The sequence below is a fragment of the Ambystoma mexicanum genome, chromosome 5q (assembly GCF_040938575.1).
Source record: "Ambystoma mexicanum isolate Mex_15411 chromosome 5q, UKY_AmexF1_1, whole genome shotgun sequence".
NCBI lineage: Eukaryota > Metazoa > Chordata > Amphibia > Caudata > Ambystomatidae > Ambystoma > Ambystoma mexicanum.
This window is the reverse complement of record NC_090933.1, coordinates 10,151,890-10,173,840: the sequence shown is the minus strand read 5'-3', so window position 1 is coordinate 10,173,840 and position 21,951 is coordinate 10,151,890.

The window sequence follows — 21,951 nt, the reverse complement described above, 5'->3', positions numbered from 1 at the left end:
ACCTTGTAGTGACAGAGGGATAGACAATTGTTTTATACTATGTACTTAACCTGTCTCTTTTCTATTCACTTTAGAAATCATTGATCGATTGTCCTGGTAGGGTCGGCTCCTGGAGTCAACGGGATTGGAGTCCATGGGATTGGACTTCACGGGAGGAAACCACAGGATCAAAGTATGGGGGTGAAGATAACAGCCCAAGATACCAAAAAAGATGACTCCTGTGAAGGAAAATCCATGGAGTGCCAGACCGGAGACATTCCGCAGAGAAGTATGCTGTTATATAAGTTTGATGGACAGGACATCCTGGAGGCGTGGTCTTGAGGATTGTATGTACCAGAAATGGAACATAATTGAAAAGGAGTTTGCCTGGTGTAGTTGATTGTTTCCACAGTTATTGCTGGTGGAGAATATTATTGTGCTGTGTTTTACCAGTTGGGATTTGAACTGGGGACAATGGAAATTGTTTATTTTATTTTTATTTTATTTTGTTGTTTTATTTTATTGTTTTATTTTTGTGCATGCACGCTAAAAGAGATGGTTACTCCATAAAATACATAGATAGAGACAATAATTCAGAAATGCTATGGAGTTTGAAGAATCCATGGACATGTGAACTGTTGGATATGTACAGCTTCAGTCTGAATTGTGCACATATGTTATTCTATCACACATGCGCATACATGTGAGGACTGATATACACATTATATTTATTCTGTTTCATTTTGCTTTACACTCAAGGGATTATTCTTTGTGAAATATTTTTATGTTCATTTTCATTAATATGATGTTATTTCAACTATTATGCTACTGGCAACAATGGTGAAGGAGAGATATCCTGTGACACATACATTTTAAGTTGTGTGCAGTTCATCCAATTATGACTTTGCGAGCAATCATAATTGTCCGAAAAGGAGGGAATATATGTAGGGAAATATGGTATTGATTCATGGCATTGATGCATATAAATGCTGATGGTAGTGCTTTGAAAGCAGCCACTGCAAAATGTGTGCATATGACAATGTTTTCAATAGCAGTGTTTTAAAATAGCAGTTTTTTTAAAGCAGCCACTGAAAAATGTGTGCAGATGACAATGTTTTCAATGCAGCAGGTAAAATGGGTGTTCACTTTAAGAAACATCCAACAAAATACGCAATCATTTTAAAATGCAAATGGGTGCAAGTGGGAGCAGGTTAGGGATACAGGCCAGCAGGCTGGTGGGATTGGTCTTAATGCAAAATAAAAGACATGGGGAATTATATGAAGCAGGTGAAATGCCACATTGGGTTGTTAGAACAGTGTGACGGTGAATAAGGCCTTCCATGACAAAACAGAATGCAGAAAAAGAAAGAGATTCACTGTGTAGAACACATATACAAATTAGGAGCATTTCTATCTGTGAAGAACTGCATTGGGAAAATAACATATATAACAAACTAACTTTCCTATTAACAAAAACCCCAGTAACTAATTCATTCTTCTGGTTAACATTGCAATGCAGTTCAGTAAACACGGATGGAAATTCTGTCTTAGTATTTCTCCATGGAAGAAAAATGTGCATTAAAAAAAATTAAGGAAGGGCTAGCTCTCTTCTTGTGCAGTCTGAAAACCTCTTTTGTTCGCACAGGAAAGAAGTAAATACATGAATGCTCTTGTGATGTAATTGTCTGGAGTCAGAAGCTTAAGAGGTGTCAAGTATGTCAAGAAAAAGGCAGGGCTACTCTCGATTGACAGACAGATAGACTATAGGGAATTGAACTGAAAGGCTGCGTCATGCTGTTCCTGCCTCTGCCACTTCTAGGTGCTGGGTTTTGCCTTGTCTGGTGCTGCAGTCTGCAGAAGGGAATGCAGAGAGAGGCGACACCCTGGCATTGAAGTTCGCCGGGATCCCAAGGCTGATCCAGAGGGCAGTGTGGGGGTTGTAATACTTCCGTGCAGATAATCGACGGCAGAAAGAGATTGTCCAGACGAATCGCAGAGGTCTCATAAATAATTGTAAGTGAAGTTCAACATGAGGAGACCGTGGGCTGAATGCGATTCATTATCAGTCAGCACAGGAGTCTATTTTTAAAACAGAATGCAATGTTTTTTTTCTGTTTGCATGTGCTAAATGACAGAGGGACAAAGTGCCACGTTAACAAATGTTCTTCTTGTATTGCAATGCCTGTTTTATTTTTTTTCTCTCTTAGGAACTGCTGCAGTATTAATGTGGGTAATATTTGGGGAATGTATTATTGTTGATTGGATTATGTTTTTATTGTAAATCACATGGTGCTTAACAGAGTTATAAAAAGTATGAAGAAAAGTTTGATGTAAGGATTTTTCTTCTATGTCTCCAAAGCTTCATATTTCAACTGGGGAAAGTAATTAGAAGGTGTTGTGGTGTTCACATCACAGTGGTAAAAATAAAATACGTCTGGAGGTCAAATCAGAGAAAAGCGGAAATGTATACATAGGCAAGCTAGAGAATTTGGGGGTTGGTATGAATGTGCTCCACTCTGCATGATAAAGGGTGAACAGTGCCCTCCCAAGGGCATAAGTCTTTGATGTATATAAACCATTGGCACGACCTATATGCGATAATTGACATTTATGATCTTACTGGGTTCCCAACAAATGTGCTAAGCCTGGGGGGATATTTACAGTCAGCCCGAAGTGTATCATAATTATAAAGAGGGAAGGGTTGTTTTATCATAGGGCAGTGTTATAGAAGGTACACTCACCACTAAATTACCACCAAAATGAGGGAATGCCAATTTACTGTCAAAATACCACAATGCTAAAATACCACCAAGTTAGATAATAGCCCTTAAAACAAAATCTCTTACATTATCCAGCCCATTCAAACCTTTACATAAAGCACAACACTGAAATTGAACGCAACTCGTGCACTGAAACAGCACACCGTATGTTTAATCGTGTGCTGAAAGATTGGCTGTGTTATCCTTATAATGACCTTTCAAACACTTAAGAATTGTACTCGCCTTCATTCTATTAAAATTAATAACAGCCAGAGGCCCATATAGCACTCGGCCAGCACACAAACGTCAACAGGTAATATTTTACTGTTCGATGTTTTGGCAAAACAGCTCCTGCATTGTCCTGCAATCGGAGCGGTTCCCCAGGAGGATTATTTTTTTGTATGTTTGTTTGGGCACACACACAGAGAATGTGCCGTGGGTCTGACAACACCCGCTGGCACTGACATCTTTTGTAAAAAGCAAACACATGAAAGGAGGGTGTATTGGCAACGTTTGAAAGATGATTCGCATGTGCTTAGCCATGGAAGGAGAGTGGCACCTACAAAACAGAGAGCAAGCCAGTGGTTGAACATCCAACGCTACTCAATAACACAGAGTAGCTCACCCAAAGGTCCATGACCTGGCCATATAGGTGCCTTTGTGACATCCTTTCCTCAGTGCTGTTGTCCTTTAGGCTGCCACTGATAACAGCTACTTAAATGTATTCTTATTTCTCTTTGTTTGCAGATACCGTCTACCTTACTGACCGTATCACCCCTTCCATTTGCCAACAGACGGATTGTGGAACAATCATTACAAGATTACCATAAGCGGTGTGTTTTCTCTCATCGTTATCTGGGATGACCGCTATGGCCCTATATATCCATTTGCGATTCCGCCAATAAGAAGTAACATGCAAACGTTTATGATGTAAGAGATCACAGAGACAACAACTGGCACCTTTCCTAACTTACAAAGGAAGTGCGTTCTCCCACACGAACCATGAAGGACTATAAATCCTTTTGCTACTTTGCCAGATGACAAAAGAAGTACAGAAAAGCACAGACGGCCTTCTACGCTGGAATTTACCCGCAAAATGAAAAAACTGTTGTTTCAGGCAGCTTACACTGTCTTGTGAACATTCTATGAAAAATAAAACCACTTGCAACAGTACACAGTATTCTTCATAAATTATTAAAATATTCTCTGACCAACTACTATGTACAACTAGACCGGAAACTGTACGCAATGTGTGTGCATTTTTGTTTTAGCTTCTGTTTATGTTCCTGTTTTCCGGACCTAGGTCCTGACATGGCATGTTGGGCTATGCTGGCCGCGAATATTATGAAAACAGCTGGAGTGCACGGTTTGAGCAACTACTGTCAACAACTAATTTCAGCTATGGAGTGTTGTAATGTAGTACTGTGCCCTCAAGTAAAGTTAGTGCAAGTGATGTACACATAACATTAGCACAAAATGGCAAAGCCGAGCACGTTCTTTGCGCATCTCAAAAAGTACACAAAACAAAGGTCATAGTGAGATGGCCAACCGTCCTCTATTTTTCGGGACTTACCTGCATTGATGGTTTTGTCCGGTGATTTGCTGGCATTCTCTGTGGACCTCTAAACATGCCGAATTTGCCTTCACCACCTGCCTGATTAAAACCTTTTGTTCCCTGAGCTCACACTTCTGTGTGACAATTAAAGGCCAAGGCAGAAAGGCAGCACGGGAGCTCTCCCAGGATGTGCAGCATTTGAAGATGTTGCTCTTTGTAAACAGTGCATTGCAATGGCTGCAGATAAACATCGATAGGGGTCAGGGGCGGATATTAGCAAGGACTAATCTCCCTTAAGGAATGTGAACTCAGAGTGATTACAAGGGGCAGTTCAGCATGTTGTCTTTCAAGTAAGACGGTCATTTTCAGAGTGAAGTGTAATTGTTTCTCGCACAGTAGTGTGTCTATTATTGCTGTACCTTCCATGCTGGATGGGGGAGAAAAGAATAACAGCATACCCATTTGGCTGAACATATTTCTATGACCAATTATACAGTGCAAGGGTATGTCATTGTGAAATGCTCCTTTTCTTGTAATGGGATATGTTTTTTTTTTCCCAAAGCATTTCTATAAAGAAAACATTTCATACATAGGTATGCCAAGTAGACCTTCAATTATATGTGGGTAGCCGCGTACATTGTCCATATTTAAAATATGTGATGCTAAGGAAATCCTTTCACGTCGCAATATCTTAAGCAAAGGGTCTGATCAGGGGCAAACCATTGTAAATGCAAATGGTGTCATGTCACTCCATAATGGGCAACAAGTCTAATGAAGTACACCATATGGAAGTGCATGCACTTCAGCTCACCTCTGGTGCTCTACAGGTGCGAAACCCCACAGGTTAGACAAACTAGACTGTGGGGTATGCCTGAAGTGAAAGGACATTTTCCATGTGGGAATTGCAGCATGTGTGGACAAACAAAAGAAACTAGAGTATTGCAAATTCTACCTGATGTAAAGTGGGTCTTCAGTGAAATGACAAATTGTAACACAGCCAATGTTGTATATTTAATCACTTGCCCGTGTGGCCTACATTATGTGGGAAAAACGAATAGGCAATGTAAAGTTCGAATGGTGGAACATCGCAGCTGTCTCAAAAACCAGGTGATTACTGCTCCCCTTGTCAAACACTTTATTGAAAAGAAACATGGTTTTAATGATTTCACATGGCTGATTTTGAAAAAGGTGCATGGACATACCAAAATTGAAACGGATCGAAAATTATTGAATGTAGAGCAAAAAATTATTTTTAAATTACAGAGTAATGTGCTAGGTCTCAACGAAAGCATTGATTGGCATTTGGTCAGCCAAGTATGATTTTTGACAGTGTGAGATGCATATACCATATTGTGTTGGTGCCAGCATATCATTGTTTTAGAAAAACACCTGTTTAGTGCTCGGGTGTCCACTAATCTGTTCTACACCAGTAGGCTTCAGGTCCGTTCCAATATGGCCCTTCCCTTTGATGGACTTTTTTTCCAACACTGAGTAGTGTAGTCCTTTTTCTATGTTGCCGGGTCCGTTCCAACATGGCCCTTCCTTTTGATGGACTTTTCTTCCTACACTGAGTAGTGTAGTCCTTCCTTTGTGTTGCCGCACGACCATAGACGTACTGTTAGTGTGCAGCAGTTTTTGGTTTCACTGAATTCAGTGTTGGCTGTGTGCGTTTGGAAGCTGCCATTAGAGTGATTTAATCCCTCTGAGTGTACAGGTGAGTCATTAGCATTGTGGTTCTGTGTGTGATAATTTTCCCACTGCCGGTACATTCCCTTCCTGTACGCGTGGGGTAGTTTGGTTATCTTTTGCCATGGGTTTCCCACGTTGTGTAGGATGGACAGCATGGAAGTTTTTTCTGCATTCTATATATTGTACGGGCACTTAGTCTTAATCACGAGGGTGAAATAAAAGCACTCCCATCGGTACATGTTGAAGGGTGATGCCAGACATATGGTGTTCATTGCCATGCATCCATTGTTTTCCAGATTGATACTTTACGGCTTGACTGTGTGGATTTCTCCTTTGCAAACACGTTGATTGCTGCTTTGCTTGTTACAGTCTTGATCCCTACATCTGTGAAGGTAATTTATTTTATGATATTTGGAGCCCTGTTTTCATGTGTAATTGCATTTTGAAGCCCCTTTCTGGATATAACAGAGCATGTGGTCTCTGTGTATTGGTTCTGTCTCATTTAGGTGTGGCGATACTTTAGCGGACTATGACGCTTTTGTGAAGTAGTGGTCTCTCATTTGGCGAGAAACCAGCGAATTTGTCATCCTGTGACGCGCTTTGAAGTTTCACCATTTAAAGGTAAATTTGTGGGTGCCCTGTTGGGACCCGTGTGAGTGTGGCATAACCTCTATGCCATGTTCTTTTTCTACATTTTGTAGTACTTCCTTTCCCTCTTTTTGGAACTCATTAGTTTTTCCTTTTACTCTTACAGGCTCGGAGGTTCTTTCCTTCCTTTGCCTGTATAGAAGTTTGAATCTACCCTTTCAGCACGGTGTTGAAGAGATTAGTGGATGCTTTTTTTAAAAAAATTTCCCCTGAAGAATGTTCGCCCGAACTGGGTAGTGTAGAACAGAAACATGTTGGGATGGTTGTTGTTTTAGAGACACATTGAGATTTTTTTGTGTTATGTTATGTGATATCTTTTGTGTCATGCAAATAAGTGAATTTTGTATTTCATGTTTTAGTAACTGTTTTTTAGTGTTTAGTACACTGTGTTAGGTGAGGGTAGTGTTTTATGTTTAAATTCAGTTCGAATTATTTGAATAAAAATTTGTTATACACATTTTTTAATCAATCATAGCAGACGGTCCATTTTGTCAGGACTAGTGATGCCGGAAAACCTTATAGAGTTCCTGTGTAAAGGGGGTTGGATGTAAGTAAAACAAGACGTGTTATCTTACTCTTTATTGTATTATACATATTGATATCCCTGTCAGTAGAGTAGGATGTTATTATAGGGACTGTTTATACCTATTTGAACATACTACATATAGAGGCTCCTGGTGGTCTCGTAGGTTGTTAATATAAAAGTATTGTACGACACTGAGACAATTCAGTACAGTATCCAGAACCACATTATGGCGACGGCCACAGACAAGTGTTTGGCGTACAGTGAGGATCACATTAAGAAACTGCTAGACTCACTTTCTGTTCTAGCAGGGACAGGTGAAAATGAGATTAATGTTAATAACAACGACCAATGGGACGAATCAGTCCAATTAAGGAAACGCCTTATACGTACTCAATTACATGGAGCTATTATGCTTGAGTACTTGAAGAACCAGGCCCTTCCTCAAGGCCTCATAGTAAGAAATGAGCCACGTCTATTTTTAGATAACAAGGAGTTTAAATTGAAATGGAGTTATATATCTAATAAGTGTGGGAGAGATTGGCTAGTTCTTATTATTGATACTGCGACAGAGGTTTCTAAACAAATAGAAATAGACATTACTAAACTTGAAGAAGAAATTAAAAAAGAGCTTGATTTAGACTCTTTCAAAGTAAAACTTGAACAACATTTAAAAGGACTAGTTGACTTTAAAAATGATACCACTTTAGAAAGGGTAAAAAGATTGAAGAAAGATCTTACCAATTTCTCTCACGAGAAATCTTTTCCATTTGTTACAGAGGGTTACAAATTTGGCAATACATCTCAAACTCCGAGAAATAATAGACGGGTACACTTTCGAGATACTTCCTACAGTTCGAGTGAAGAAAGCATGACAGGAGATAATGATCCTGGAGCACAGGCAAATGTGAGTAGAGGAAGAGGAAAGGGTCCCAGAGGGGGCAATAGACAAAGACAAAGGATGCCTTTTTTAGGACAAGGCCCGAATCGGGGAGACTGGGACAACCAGGTCAGGACAAGGAGTCGTACAAGGAATCAATGGTGATAAATTTGTCTTCTCATGTCCTCTCCTCGGAAGAGGAAAGTACCCTTAATAAGGGTCTGAGCTTTGTCATTACTAAATCACATGATCCTTTTGAATTTAGAACAGAGTTTTTTGCGTTTATGCGCAAAGTACGTCTGAACGAATACTTCAGTGAACATGAAGGATATGTCAGCAACAATTTCAGTGGGTTGTGTAATGCATCTACGTTCTGTGCTCCTAGTCATTCCCATACCGCCGAATCCATTGTCTTTGAAAGACAGGTTTTGGCAGAGGTTCTCAAGTTAGAATCCAGTGAAAAGTCTCGCAACTCTAACTTTAGTAGGCTACAAAAAGCATCGGCACTAAAGTTAGCAAAAGATAATAACTTGATTATCAGACAAGCGGATAAGGGAGGAGCTATTGTGTTGATGAATCGTAGTGATTATGTAAGAGAATGTGAAAGACTACTATCAGATAATGTGAGCTATTTGAGACTTGCTAATGACCCCTCTGCTAAACTTATGAATATTATCAAAGAAAAGGTGACTTCAGCATTTGACACTGAAATGATCAGTAAGCAGGAATGTGAATTTCTAATTAGGGATCACGGAAGGGTACCTGTTTTTTACATCTTGCCCAAAGTACATAAGAGACTTGTTGATCCCCCTGGCAGACCCATAGTATCTGGTGTTAATTCAATTTTGGAACCCTTGTCCAAATTTGCAGACTTTTATCTAAGACCATCTGTTTTGAAAATGAAAAGTTATTTGAGAGACACCACTGATGCTATTAACAAAATAGAAAGCATAGAGTTTATTCCGGGCCATTCTCTACTGATAGGCTTGGATATTCAATCTTTGTACACTGTGATACCCCAAAGAGCCACACTAGAGGTGGTTGAAGAAGTGTTGATGAATAGAGAGGATGGTCATCCTGTGAGCAATGCATTTATTTTGTGGTGTACGGAGTTTGCCTTGACCCAAAACTTTTTTCAATTTCAAGGTACTTTTTTTCAACAGATTGAGGGTACTGCTATGGGTGCTGCCATGGCTCCTAATTTAGCTAATCTCTACGTCGAGTATTTTGAAAAAGCAGTGATATACCCAGCCACCAACCCCTTTATCCATCATTTGAGGAAGTGGCTGAGGTATATAGATGATATACTGATTGTATGGGATGGCTCAAGAGAAGAGGCTGATAGTTTTGTGACATGGCTCAACCAACAAAACCGGTTTTTGAAATTTACTGGGTCTATATGTGATTTGGAGACCCATTTTTTAGACATTACCATTTTTCATCACAATTGTTTTTTGAAAGTGAAGCCCTACAATAAGACCACTGATAGGAACTCTTTATTACACTTCAACAGCCATCATGCCAAACATTTAAAGAATAATTTGCCATTCGGACAATTTTTGAGGCTGAAGCGTAACAGTAGTCTAAAAGATGATTTTGCTCAAAGTGCGGATGTATTGACCAACAAACTGTTGGCCAAGGGTTATCCGTCTAGAGTAATAAGAAATGCTTCAAAAAGAGCCTACAATAACAATCGCGAGGCATTGCTGGAGAAAAATAACAAGACTACTAAAAAGATTGGCACTGTTTTTGTTAACACCTTTTCGAATTTGTCCTATAAAATTAAAACCATTGTGATGAAAACTTGGAAGAAAGTCTATTGTGGTAAAGAAGTGTTGCCTCCTTTAGTGGCGTTTAGAAAAAGTCAGAATCTACGGAATATTCTAATCAGAAATGATGTGACAGAAATGCGAACTCCACAGGTTAGACAAACTAGACTGTGGGGTATGCCTGAAGTGAAAGGACATTTTCCATGTGGGAATTGCAGCATGTGTGGACAAACAAAAGAAACTAGAGTATTGCAAATTCTACCTGATGTAAAGTGGGTCTTCAGTGAAATGACAAATTGTAACACAGCCAATGTTGTATATTTAATCACTTGCCCGTGTGGCCTACATTATGTGGGAAAAACGAATAGGCAATGTAAAGTTCGAATGGTGGAACATCGCAGCTGTCTCAAAAACCAGGTGATTACTGCTCCCCTTGTCAAACACTTTATTGAAAAGAAACATGGTTTTAATGATTTCACATGGCTGATTTTGAAAAAGGTGCATGGACATACCAAAATTGAAACGGATCGAAAATTATTGAATGTAGAGCAAAAAATTATTTTTAAATTACAGAGTAATGTGCTAGGTCTCAACGAAAGCATTGATTGGCATTTGGTCAGCCAAGTATGATTTTTGACAGTGTGAGATGCATATACCATATTGTGTTGGTGCCAGCATATCATTGTTTTAGAAAAACACCTGTTTAGTGCTCGTGGTGTCCACTAATCTGTTCTACACCAGTAGGCTTCAGGTCCGTTCCAATATGGCCCTTCCCTTTGATGGACTTTTTTTCCAACACTGAGTAGTGTAGTCCTTTTTCTATGTTGCCGGGTCCGTTCCAACATGGCCCTTCCTTTTGATGGACTTTTCTTCCTACACTGAGTAGTGTAGTCCTTCCTTTGTGTTGCCGCACGACCATAGACGTACTGTTAGTGTGCAACAGTTTTTGGTTTCACTGAATTCAGTGTTGGCTGTGTGCGTTTGGAAGCTGCCATTAGAGTGATTTAATCCCTCTGAGTGTACAGGTGAGTCATTAGCATTGTGGTTCTGTGTGTGATAATTTTCCCACTGCCGGTACATTCCCTTCCTGTACGCGTGGGGTAGTTTGGTTATCTTTTGCCATGGGTTTCCCACGTTGTGTAGGATGGACAGCATGGAAGTTTTTTCTGCATTCTATATATTGTACGGGCACTTAGTCTTAATCACGAGGGTGAAATAAAAGCACTCCCATCGGTACATGTTGAAGGGTGATGCCAGGCATATGGTGTTCATTGCCATGCATCCATTGTTTTCCAGATTGATACTTTACGGCTTGACTGTGTGGATTTCTCCTTTGCAAACACGTTGATTGCTGCTTTGCTTGTTACAGTCTTGATCCCTACATCTGTGAAGGTAATTTATTTTATGATATTTGGAGCCCTGTTTTCATGTGTAATTGCATTTTGAAGCCCCTTTCTGGATATAACAGAGCATGTGGTCTCTGTGTATTGGTTCTGTCTCATTTAGGTGTGGCGATACTTTAGCGGACTATGACGCTTTTGTGAAGTAGTGGTCTCTCATTTGGCGAGAAACCAGTGAATTTGTCATCCTGTGACGCGCTTTGAAGTTTCACCATTTAAAGGTAAATTTGTGGGTGCCCTGTTGGGACCCGTGTGAGTGTGGCATAACCTCTATGCCATGTTCTTTTTCTACATTTTGTAGTACTTCCTTTCCCTCTTTTTGGAACTCATTAGTTTTTCCTTTTACTCTTACAGGCTCGGAGGTTCTTTCCTTCCTTTGCCTGTATAGAAGTTTGAATCTACCCTTTCAGCACGGTGTTGAAGAGATTAGTGGATGCTTTTTTTAAAAAAATTTCCCCTGAAGAATGTTCGCCCGAACTGGGCAGTGTAGAACAGAAACATGTTGGGATGGTTGTTGTTTTAGAGACACATTGAGATTTTTTTGTGTTATGTTATGTGATATCTTTTGTGTCATGCAAATAAGTGAATTTTGTATTTCATGTTTTAGTAACTGTTTTTTAGTGTTTAGTACACTGTGTTAGGTGAGGGTAGTGTTTTATGTTTAAATTCAGTTCGAATTATTTGAATAAAAATTTGTTATACACATTTTTTAATCAATCATAGCAGACGGTCCATTTTGTCAGGACTAGTGATGCCGGAAAACCTTATAGAGTTCCTGTGTAAAGGGGGTTGGATGTAAGTAAAACAAGACGTGTTATCTTACTCTTTATTGTATTATACATATTGATATCCCTGTCAGTAGAGTAGGATGTTATTATAGGGACTGTTTATACCTATTTGAACATACTACCAAGTCTAAAATGTCCTCCACAACCATTCTGTAAAGGTGACCACCCTAGGATAGATGCATATTTAAAAGTGTGTACAATGGAGCAATGTATGGTGTAAAATAGTAGGCTGTAGTGGGATGTAGGTTTAACAATTTTAAGATTTATTGCGGTGTTAACCTAAACAACAGCTCTCCTTGTGCACATCAAACAGTATTAGTTTTCATGAGGTTTGGTTTCCGTGAAAGGGTTAATGAAGTCCAGAGTTCAAAAGAAGCTCCACTTGGCTTCTCGCATCTTTAAAAGGGAAAATAAAGTCAACTTAATTATTTTTCTCCACGGACCTTAGCCTTCAGTCTGACTCACCCTCTGTCCACTCGGTTAAGAAAACAAAAAGACAAAAATCCACACGGAAGGCACAGTCCTTGATTAATGGTTGACGGCTGGCGCTTCTCCTCAGCGAGTCCGCCTCTGATAGGGATCTCCCCTGTGCCTCTCAGTGAGCCTTCTAGTACGCCCAGTCACAATCACCTTTCCATTCCTCTCTGGTCTCCGGCTCGACTTGCAGCTGTAATCAGAAACACCTGGTGAGCTCTCTGTCATGATGCCTACCTCCAAGGAGCCAGGTCCGACCCAGCAACCCCAGAGGCAGGCATCATTCCCCCCAGGGAAGTGATAGCGGGCCCAAGCTGGGGCCCTTTGGACACAGTCCTGGCACCTTAAGCGCCAGGCTCATGTTAGACCCCTGTCCTGGCGCCTTAGGCGCCAGGCTCATAAAGCTAGACATGTGTTCAAGTGTTTTAATGTGCACTTACCTGATGCAGACCATGCTGCTACATCCAGGCCCTCTTGAGGCCTGAATGGAACTACTTTACCTGTGGGACTACTTTCCACCTGGGTGTGGTCAGGGAAGGATACATACCTGATCGGTGGAAGGATACATATCTGGAACTTCTTCCAAAGCTATTTAAACCACGCCCGATCAGCAACTCACGCTTCGCGTTGTTCTGCTCTTCGCAGCTAGACGCTCACCGTGTCAGCTCCTGCATCTGGACTTCAGCCACTCCTGTCAGCATCCTGGGTCGCCTGCAAGGGGAGATAAGAGAGAATTGGAGAGAAAGAAGACCTTACCTGCTAAAGCTGCATCACGGAGACATCACACCGACGATCCTGAAAGGGAAGACATCATTTTAAAAGCATTTCGCTTCGATCGCTGCAGCACTGCATTTCACTCAGCTTTCCTGGGCGCCTCCATCTTCAGCAGCGATCATCCAGATCCGCACTCTCTTCCCTGAGCCTAGAGAGAAAAAGACAAGAAATCAAGGTGAGAGAAGGAAGGGAATAGGAAAGGCTCAGTTTCCTTCTAAGACTTACTTGTTGGGTCATTCCCATTTCATTTCGGGTCCTGCCGCTTCCTGGCATTCCGGACCCCGGCCCCTATGGGGAAAAAAGACAAAGACATTGAATGAGCGAATGCAAAGACATTACCTGAACGCTCATCCAGAACTTACCTGTCATTTACTGGAACTGCACGTTTCACTTCGGGTCGGCGCCATATCTCCGGCATTCCGAACCCCGGCCCCTAAGGGGAAAAAGACATAAGCATTAGCGCTTGCTGCAAAAAGACAATGAACATTATTATTAAGCTTGAACTTTTGAACTTGCAACAGAACTCTTACAACGCCTCACCTGAATAGTCAAGCTTATTTTGAACTCCCATCAAACCTCAATCCAGTGAAGTAACTGGGTTTCAATGCCCCTGCATCAGAAGCAGGATGGAGAACTCATCCTTCCAGACCCTAAGGTGAGACTTCACGGGGAATCGTGGAAGGGAATCGTGGAGGGTTGGAAGGGAGTGGGAGGCTTGAGCATTATTCCGTCAGTAGGTAATACTCCCTTTTCACGCACAGGGGAATATTCCTGCGAGCCAGGAAAGCCAGAGTAGAGGGGCCCTTCCTGTTCATCTTCAGAGTCCTGCGCTTCACCATTGAAGAAGCATCAGCACTCGAAGCCAGACCTGCGCCTCCGTGGGAATCAGGTGAGCATGACAGAACGCGAAGCCTACCCAGAATTTCCCACCCGGGCGCTATGGAGACTTCGGAGACAGATCAGCTGGCCCAGCTTTTGGGGGAATTACGGTCAGAAGTGCACTCAGCCCGCCAGGAGACTAACGCTCTCAAAAGAGAACTGATCCTATCAAAGGAAAGAACAGATGACCTGGCCAAAAGGTTATTGCAGGCCCAGGCAGGGCGCACTCCTTTACCTAATTCCGGAGGTACTTCCACATCTATGGGTTTGAATAACCCGGTACAAATCAATCTACCTGGACACATGCCTTTGGCCCCGCCTGAACGTTTTGCGGGGGATCCCAAGAAATATGCCATCTTTATGAACCAATGTCGTTTACACTTTCTATGCAGACCCGGGGCCTTCTCTAACGACCAGACCAAGGTAGCCTTTATACTATCTTACCTCAGTGGCAGTGCTGCCGATTGTTCTATTCCATTGGTTTATCAGGATGATCCCATTCTCCAGAATTTTCAGGGTTTCCAGGCCAGCATGGAAAGATTGTTTGCTCGACACTCTCAAGGACAGGCCCTTGATAATGAACTGCTATCCTTACGACAAGGTAATCAGGATCTCCTGTCCTACGTTGCCACCTTTAATAGACTGGTTGTGGAAACTGGATGGCCGGAAAACAAAAGGATCACATTGTTTCATCGAGGCCTGCGCGGAGAGCTTAAGGATGTTCTAGCTCAGATAGTAGATCCACCCCAGGTCTGCACAGACTACATAGACTTGGTGGTTCAACTTGATCACAGACTTCAAAATAGAAAAGCAGATCGGTTCAAGTACGAAACCCGAGTACCGATCAAAACCCACGCTAACTCCAAGAGTACCGACGTATCCGAACCTATGCAAATCGGCGGTGTTAAAGGACCATTAACGCAGAAGGAACGAGAGAGAAGGCGGCAAATGCAACTTTGTCTGTATTGCGGGACTTCCGGTCACTTTCTTCGAAATTGTCCGGTTAAACCACCTAAGAAGGTGGTTGGAGCCACAGATAACGATTCATTGACACCTGATTCGGGAAACGACCTAGCCCGACAAGCGTAGGGGTCCGCTTGCCGAGCTTGAAAACAGACTCTTTGACCTCGCATTTTGTCATGCCAATGGTGCTAGTGGACCCAAAACAGCCTCAGCAGTTGCATGCTATAAAAGCATACATCGACAGTGGAGCTATTGGAAATTACATAGACCGTGAATTGGCTTCCAGGATTAAGCTCCCTCTCCGCCCGAAAGTAACCCAAGATGTCATTACTACAGTAGATGGAACCGAAATAGCCTCAGGGCATGTAACGCATTCCACTGTTGAAATGACACTGGTGGGTCAGGATGGACATCGGGAAGCAATCGTGTTTGATGTGATCAAGGCCCCACAATTTCAAGTAATTCTTGGAATTCCTTGGTTAGAAACACATAATCCCAGATTTGACTGGCGAAAAGAAGATAAGTTTTCCTGATTGTGAACCAACTTGTTATCCAAGAAATCCAGTTATGGGTCTAGCCTCAGCAACTTCCACCCCTGTACAGCTACCGTCAGAATACCAAGAATTCCAAGACGTTTTTCAGAAGGAACAGGCTAACACGTTACCTCCCCATCGGTCTTATGATTGCCAAATCGATCTGGTACCCAATGCTCAACTAGATTGTAGTAGGATTTATGCTCTTACGGAACCTGAGAACCTGCATTTGCATCAATATTTAGATCAGTACCTAGCCAATGGTTTTATTCGCCCGTCCAAGTCTCCAGTCTCCTCAGCTCTGTTCTTCGTGCCGAAAAAACAGGGCGACCTTAGAACATGTATAGACTATCGCGCCCTAAATCAAATAACGATTAAGAATTGGTTTCACCCGCCCCTGATCCCTGAGCTTATCGACCAGGTGAAAGACGCTTGTGTGTACACCAAGTTAGATCTCCGAGGAGCTTATCATCTGGTGCGTATAAAAGAAGGCGACGAATGGAAGACTGCATTCCGCACCAAATTTGGGCTCTTCGAATATCAGGTGATGCCCTTCGGTTTGTGCAATGCACCTGCCGCCTTTCAGTACTTTATGAATGATGTTCTTCGGGAACTTATCGATGTCTGTGTCATTGTTTATATTGATGACATCCTGGTGTACTCTTCTTCAGAATCCGATCACAGAAAACATGTTAGGGCAGTTCTTGAGAAATTGCGCCAGCACAGACTATTTGCAAAGCTCGAAAAATGCGGTTTTCATACCACAGAAGTTGAGTGTCTCTGATTCATCCTGACACCTCAAGGAGTCCGAATGGACTCGCGAAAGGTGGACGCCATCCTCAAATGGCCATCTCCTAGCTCGGTGAAGGGAGTTCAGAGCATGCTCGGCTTTGCCAATTTCTATCGAAGATTCATCCCGGAATTTTCCCGAACAGTCCAACCCATCACAGCTCTCCTAAAGAAAAACAAACGCTTTGAATGGACTCTTGAGGCCGAACAAGCCTTTCAGGACCTGAAAACCAAATTCACCTCTGCACCTGTATTGAGGCACCCGCACCCAGATCGCCCTTACATTGTGGAAACCGACGCATCCAGTTCGGCCATGGGAGCTGTCCTGTCGCAAAGAGACCCAGAAACTAACCAACTACACCCTGTGGCCTTTTGGTCCAGGAAATTTTCTCCTCCTGAAATCAACTACGCAATCACCGACAAAGAGTTACTGGCTATTAAATCTGCTTTCAAGGCTTGGCGTCACTACCTTCTCGGGGCAAGACACACCATCACCGTAATTACGGACCACAGAAATTTACAGTATTTAAAGACGGCCAAAGCTCAATCTTCACGACAACTCCGATGGGCTCTATTCTTTGTGGAATTTGATTTTGTAATTACCTATCGCCCTGGCTGCAAGAATGGTAAAGCGGGCGCCATATCGCCGGCATTCCGAACCCCGGCCCCTAAGGGGAAAAAGACATAAGCATTAGCGCTTGCTGCAAAAAGACAATGAACATTATTATTAAGCTTGAACTTTTGAACTTGCAACAGAACTCTTACAACGCCTCACCTGAATAGTCAAGCTTATTTTGAACTCCCATCAAACCTCAATCCAGTGAAGTAACTGGGTTTCAACGCGCCGCTGCATCAGACGCAGGATGGAGAACTCATCCTTCCAGACCCTAAGGTGAGACTTCACGGGGAATCGTGGAAGGGAATCGTGGAGGGTTGGAAGGGAGTGGGAGGCTTGAGCATTATTCCGTCAGTAGGTAATACTCCCTTTTCACGCACAGGGGAATATTCCTGCGAGCCAGGAAAGCCAGAGGAGAGGGGCACTTCCAGTTCATCTTCAGAGTCCTGCGCTTCACCATTGAAGAAGCATCAGCACTCGAAGCCAGACCTGCGCCTCCGTGGGAATCAGGTGAGCGTGACACTCTCTGTTGCTGCATTTAACCCCCTCTCTGCTCCTCCCCTCCCTTCAGTCTCCAGCCAGTTTTCCCTCCCATTCCCCACACCTGCAGGGCGTTTTCTTTCCTCATTCCACCCAGTTTCATGCACTGTTTGACCACACCCTGTATGTCTTTGGGGCCACCCATCTATATGCGGGCTGACTGCATTGCACCAGTGCCAGTTTCTGGTACACCTATTTCCATGCTGTATGATTGGGTTGTACCTATGCCGTTTTCCCTTTTTAATTCTGTCTCTGCCCCCTCCTTGGTTTCGTTTCTCGTGGTGGTTTCTGGGACATGTAGTTTTCTTTTGATTTGCTGTGTTAACCTTTTGTTAGCTGAGTCTCATTACTAGAATAGGGTCCTCACTTGGTTCTGTTGCCTCTTTTAACACCTCACATACTCCCCCCGGGAACTAGGCCGTTCGGGCATGTTCAAGGCCCTGGACAAGTAATCAGCGACTAGCTGATATTTTCCGGGTTTATGTACTGTAACAAAATGATAAGGTTGAAGGGTTAAGAATCACCTAAGGACCCTATGGTTTGAGTCTTTCTGGGTGGCTAGCCATCGAAGAGGGGCATGATCTGTAAAGATGGTAAACTTTCGACCTAGTAAATAATAACGAAGAGATTCAACGGCCCACTTTATTGCCAAACATTCTTTTTCTAAGGTGGAGTATGGTATCTCATGTGGGAGGAGTTTTCTACTGATGAAGGCTATTGGGCAGAGGTCTTGTTCTGATCCTTGAGATAGCACGGAACCTAGACCACATCCTGATGCATCAGCCTGTAAATAGAAGGCTTTTGAGAAATCTGGGCAGTGTAGAACCGGTTGGGTTGATATTAGTTGTATTAATTGGTGAAAAGCTTGCACAACTTCTGGCTTGATTTGAAGTGGCCGGTTGGTTTTTAAGGCGTCTGTCAGTGGTGACGCTATGGTAGAAAAATGCGGTATGAATCTTCTATAATATCCTACGAACCCTAGAAAGGCTCGGATCTCTTTCCGGGTTTCCGGTATTCGTAATTTTTTCAAAGCCTGTATTTTGTCAACCAACGGTGTGATTACTCCACCTCCTACTGAATATCCCAGATACTTGGTAGTTTTGGCTGCCAGCTTGGTTTTCTTGGGGTTGATATGCAGTCCTGCCTCATGTAAGGACGTAATTACTTTGATTAGATGTTCTAAATGTTCCTTCCAGGTTTTACTAAAAATCACTATGTCATCCAAATAGGCAGCTGCGTATAGTTCATGAGGTTTCAGTACCTTATCCATTAAGGCCTGAAAAGTGGCAGGAGCCCCGTGCAACCCAAATGGTAACACCGTAAACTGAAGTAGACCTTGAGGTGTTGCAAAGGCTGTTTTCTCCTGATCCGCTGGGTTGAGCAGTATCTGCCAATATCCTTTGGTTAAGTCCAAGGTACTCAAAAAGGATGCGGCTCCCAGTTTCTCTATTAGTTCATCTATCCTGGGCATAGGGTAGGCTTCATATCTGGAAATGGTGTTTAGTTGCCTAAAGTCCATACAGAACCGGGTGGTACCATCTGGTTTGGGTACTAGTACCACCGGTGAACACCATGCGCTCTTGGAGGGAATAATGGTACCTAGTTTCAGCATGCTCTCTATTTCTTGTGCTATCTCCCCTCTTTTTGCTTCAGGGATTCTATAGGGTCGGAGGCATATAATCTTGCCTGCCTCGGTTGGGATTGAGTGAGTAGCCATATGAGTCCTTCCAGGTAGACTCGCGAATGTCTCTGCTACAGGGCCCAAGGTGTCAAATAACTCAATTCTTTGGGTGTCGCTTAATTGTTCCCCCAAGTCCACATCTTGTAGGTTACCAGCCGAGTGTGTGACCATTTGTTCCGGGACCGACATCTCTACTAGAGACGTACACAATATTGCTGAGTCTCCTTCTTTCCACAACTTGAGTAAATTAATGTGATAGTTCTGATGTTTGTTTTGTCTATCTGGTTGCTCTACCATTGGGCGAGCATTTTGTTTGTGTGAGTGGGTAATAACACCAGCACTTTGTCTCCTATTTTAAGCGTCCTAGGTCTGCTTCCTTTATCATAATACTTCTCTTGCGTTTCTTGAGCCCGCCCCAGGTTTTCCTGAGCATAGTCTCTGAGTTTTCCCAGGTGATCTCTTAGTTCATTCACATATTCCGTTAGGGTTGTTTCTTCCTGTTGTTCCCAAGTATCCTTTAGTAATCCCAAGATAGATTTTGGCTGTCTCCCAAATAATAATTCAAATGGGGAATACCCTCTTGAGGATTGAGGTGTATCACGTAAAACCATCAACACCCATGGCAGTACTTTCTCCCACCCCAGACCAGTGGGGCTGGTTGCTCTTTTTATCATTTGTTTGATGGTTTGTTATATCTTTCCACCAGCCCATCAGTCTGTGGATGGTACACAGAGGTCCTTAAATGGTTGATGCCAAGGGTCTTGCATACTTCTTTCATGACGCTCGACATAAAATTACATCCTTGGTCTGTTACAATCTCCAGGGGAATTCCCACTCTAGCGAAATAGGGTAAAAGCACATCACATACTTGTTTGGCAGACATTCCTTTTAATGGAAATGCTTCTGGATATCTAGTGGCATAGTCCACTACCACTAGTATGAACCGGTATCCTCGGCTGGTAGGTTCCATTGGACCCACAATGTCTAGCCCTATTCTCTGAAATGGCTCTTTGATCAATGGCATTCTTTGTAAAGGGGCTCGTGCTGGAATATGGGGGCTTGTTTTCTGACATATTGCACACTCTTGGCAATATTTGGTTTTCTCAGCGTAAACTCCGGGCCAATAGAAATTTTGCGACACCCTTTTTATGGTCTTGTTCTCAGCTAGATGTCCCCCTGTGGTGTGATCATGTGCCAGCTGAATCAGCCCTTTCCTGTAGGACTGGGGAACCAACAATTGCTCCTTCTTTATGTTATCAGATCCTTGGGTTACTCGTTAGATTAACCCCTGTTTCTCTTTAAAGTAGGGAGTAGTTGGACCCCGCTAGTGTCTAGAGCTTGTTCCCTGGCCCTTTTTAACGTTTCATCCAGCCCTGTTTCTGTTCGAAATGAAGGCATATGGTCCCCCACCTTCCAGTCTATGATGGAAATGTCTTTATACGCTTCCTGATTCACTCGGTTTCTCCTTTTCTGGGCCTTAGATAATTTTTCCCGACTACATGCCCCCAATAGTTCAGTTTTTGAAAACAGGGCTTCTCTCAACCATCTATCGAATTCAGGTAGATCTGTTCCTATTAGCTCCGGAGCGGGCAAGGTAGGAATAATGGCGGCTTTGATTGGCATCTCCTGCCCCTGTATTCCCAACACAATGTCTTTAGATGGATACCCTTTTACATCCCCATGCACGCATTTTATGTCAATGGTTCTCACCTGTTCGCTATCTTGCTCGCTCACATGGGGCTGTATGGCCGTCTGTCGGCTTCCGCTGTCCAACATTGCTTGACGGGGATGTCCATCCACTGTGACCTCTATCACGTAAGGCAGTCGTTTCCTTCTGTATTCCTGCGCTTGCATGGACCCGATTTCCATTGGTTCAGTTTTTGGTTTTTTGGAACAGAAAGGCGCAATATGACCCCATTCTCCACACTCAAAACATTGGGGTGCCGGTCCTTTGCTTAAGCCAGCCCCATTAGTGGGTCGGGGTTCGGCCTTGTTTCTGGGTTCGGTTCCTGGTCCTTTATAGGTTCCGATGCGTACTTGGGAAGCTTCCACACTTGGTCTCAATTGGGTGGCAGGGAAAGGTCGGGTGCTCCCTGCCTTCTGATATGCTGTTGCCACGTCTATTGCCTCGGCCAGTGATAGATGGTGATGTTGCCTCACCCACCTCTGAATTGGTCCTGGTAAGGCATCAATGAATTGTTCCATCATTACTTTATCCTTAATCTGTCCTATTGTGGCTGTGCCTGTTTGCAGCCATTTTTCCGCCAAATCTTGCACTCTGTAGAACAATTGTCTTGGACTTTCACCTGGTTTCAATCGGGTTTCTCGAAACTTGAGCCTGTAAGATTCTTCATCCATGCAGAGTCTTTCCAAAACAGTTTTTTAAATCTCGGTATAAGGAGTGTCTCCGGTGGGGTTAGCCGCTTGGTATGCCCCCTGCATTACCCCTGTGAGCAAGGGAGCCAGATAGAATGCCCATCTGTCCTGTGGCCATTGGGCTGCTCTAGCTATTCTCTCAAAATTTACGAAGAAAAAACTGGGGTCTTCTCCTACTTGGTATTTTTGTAATACCGTAGGTGGTATTACTGGATGCGTCCGGGTCGTGGCCACTGCTTCTCCCAGTATTCTTAAGGCTTCCCGTCCTTGCTCTTGGGCAGCACTTTGCACTTGTATGGCCTGTTGGAGTGCTTGTCTGTCCGCCTGCGCCTGGTG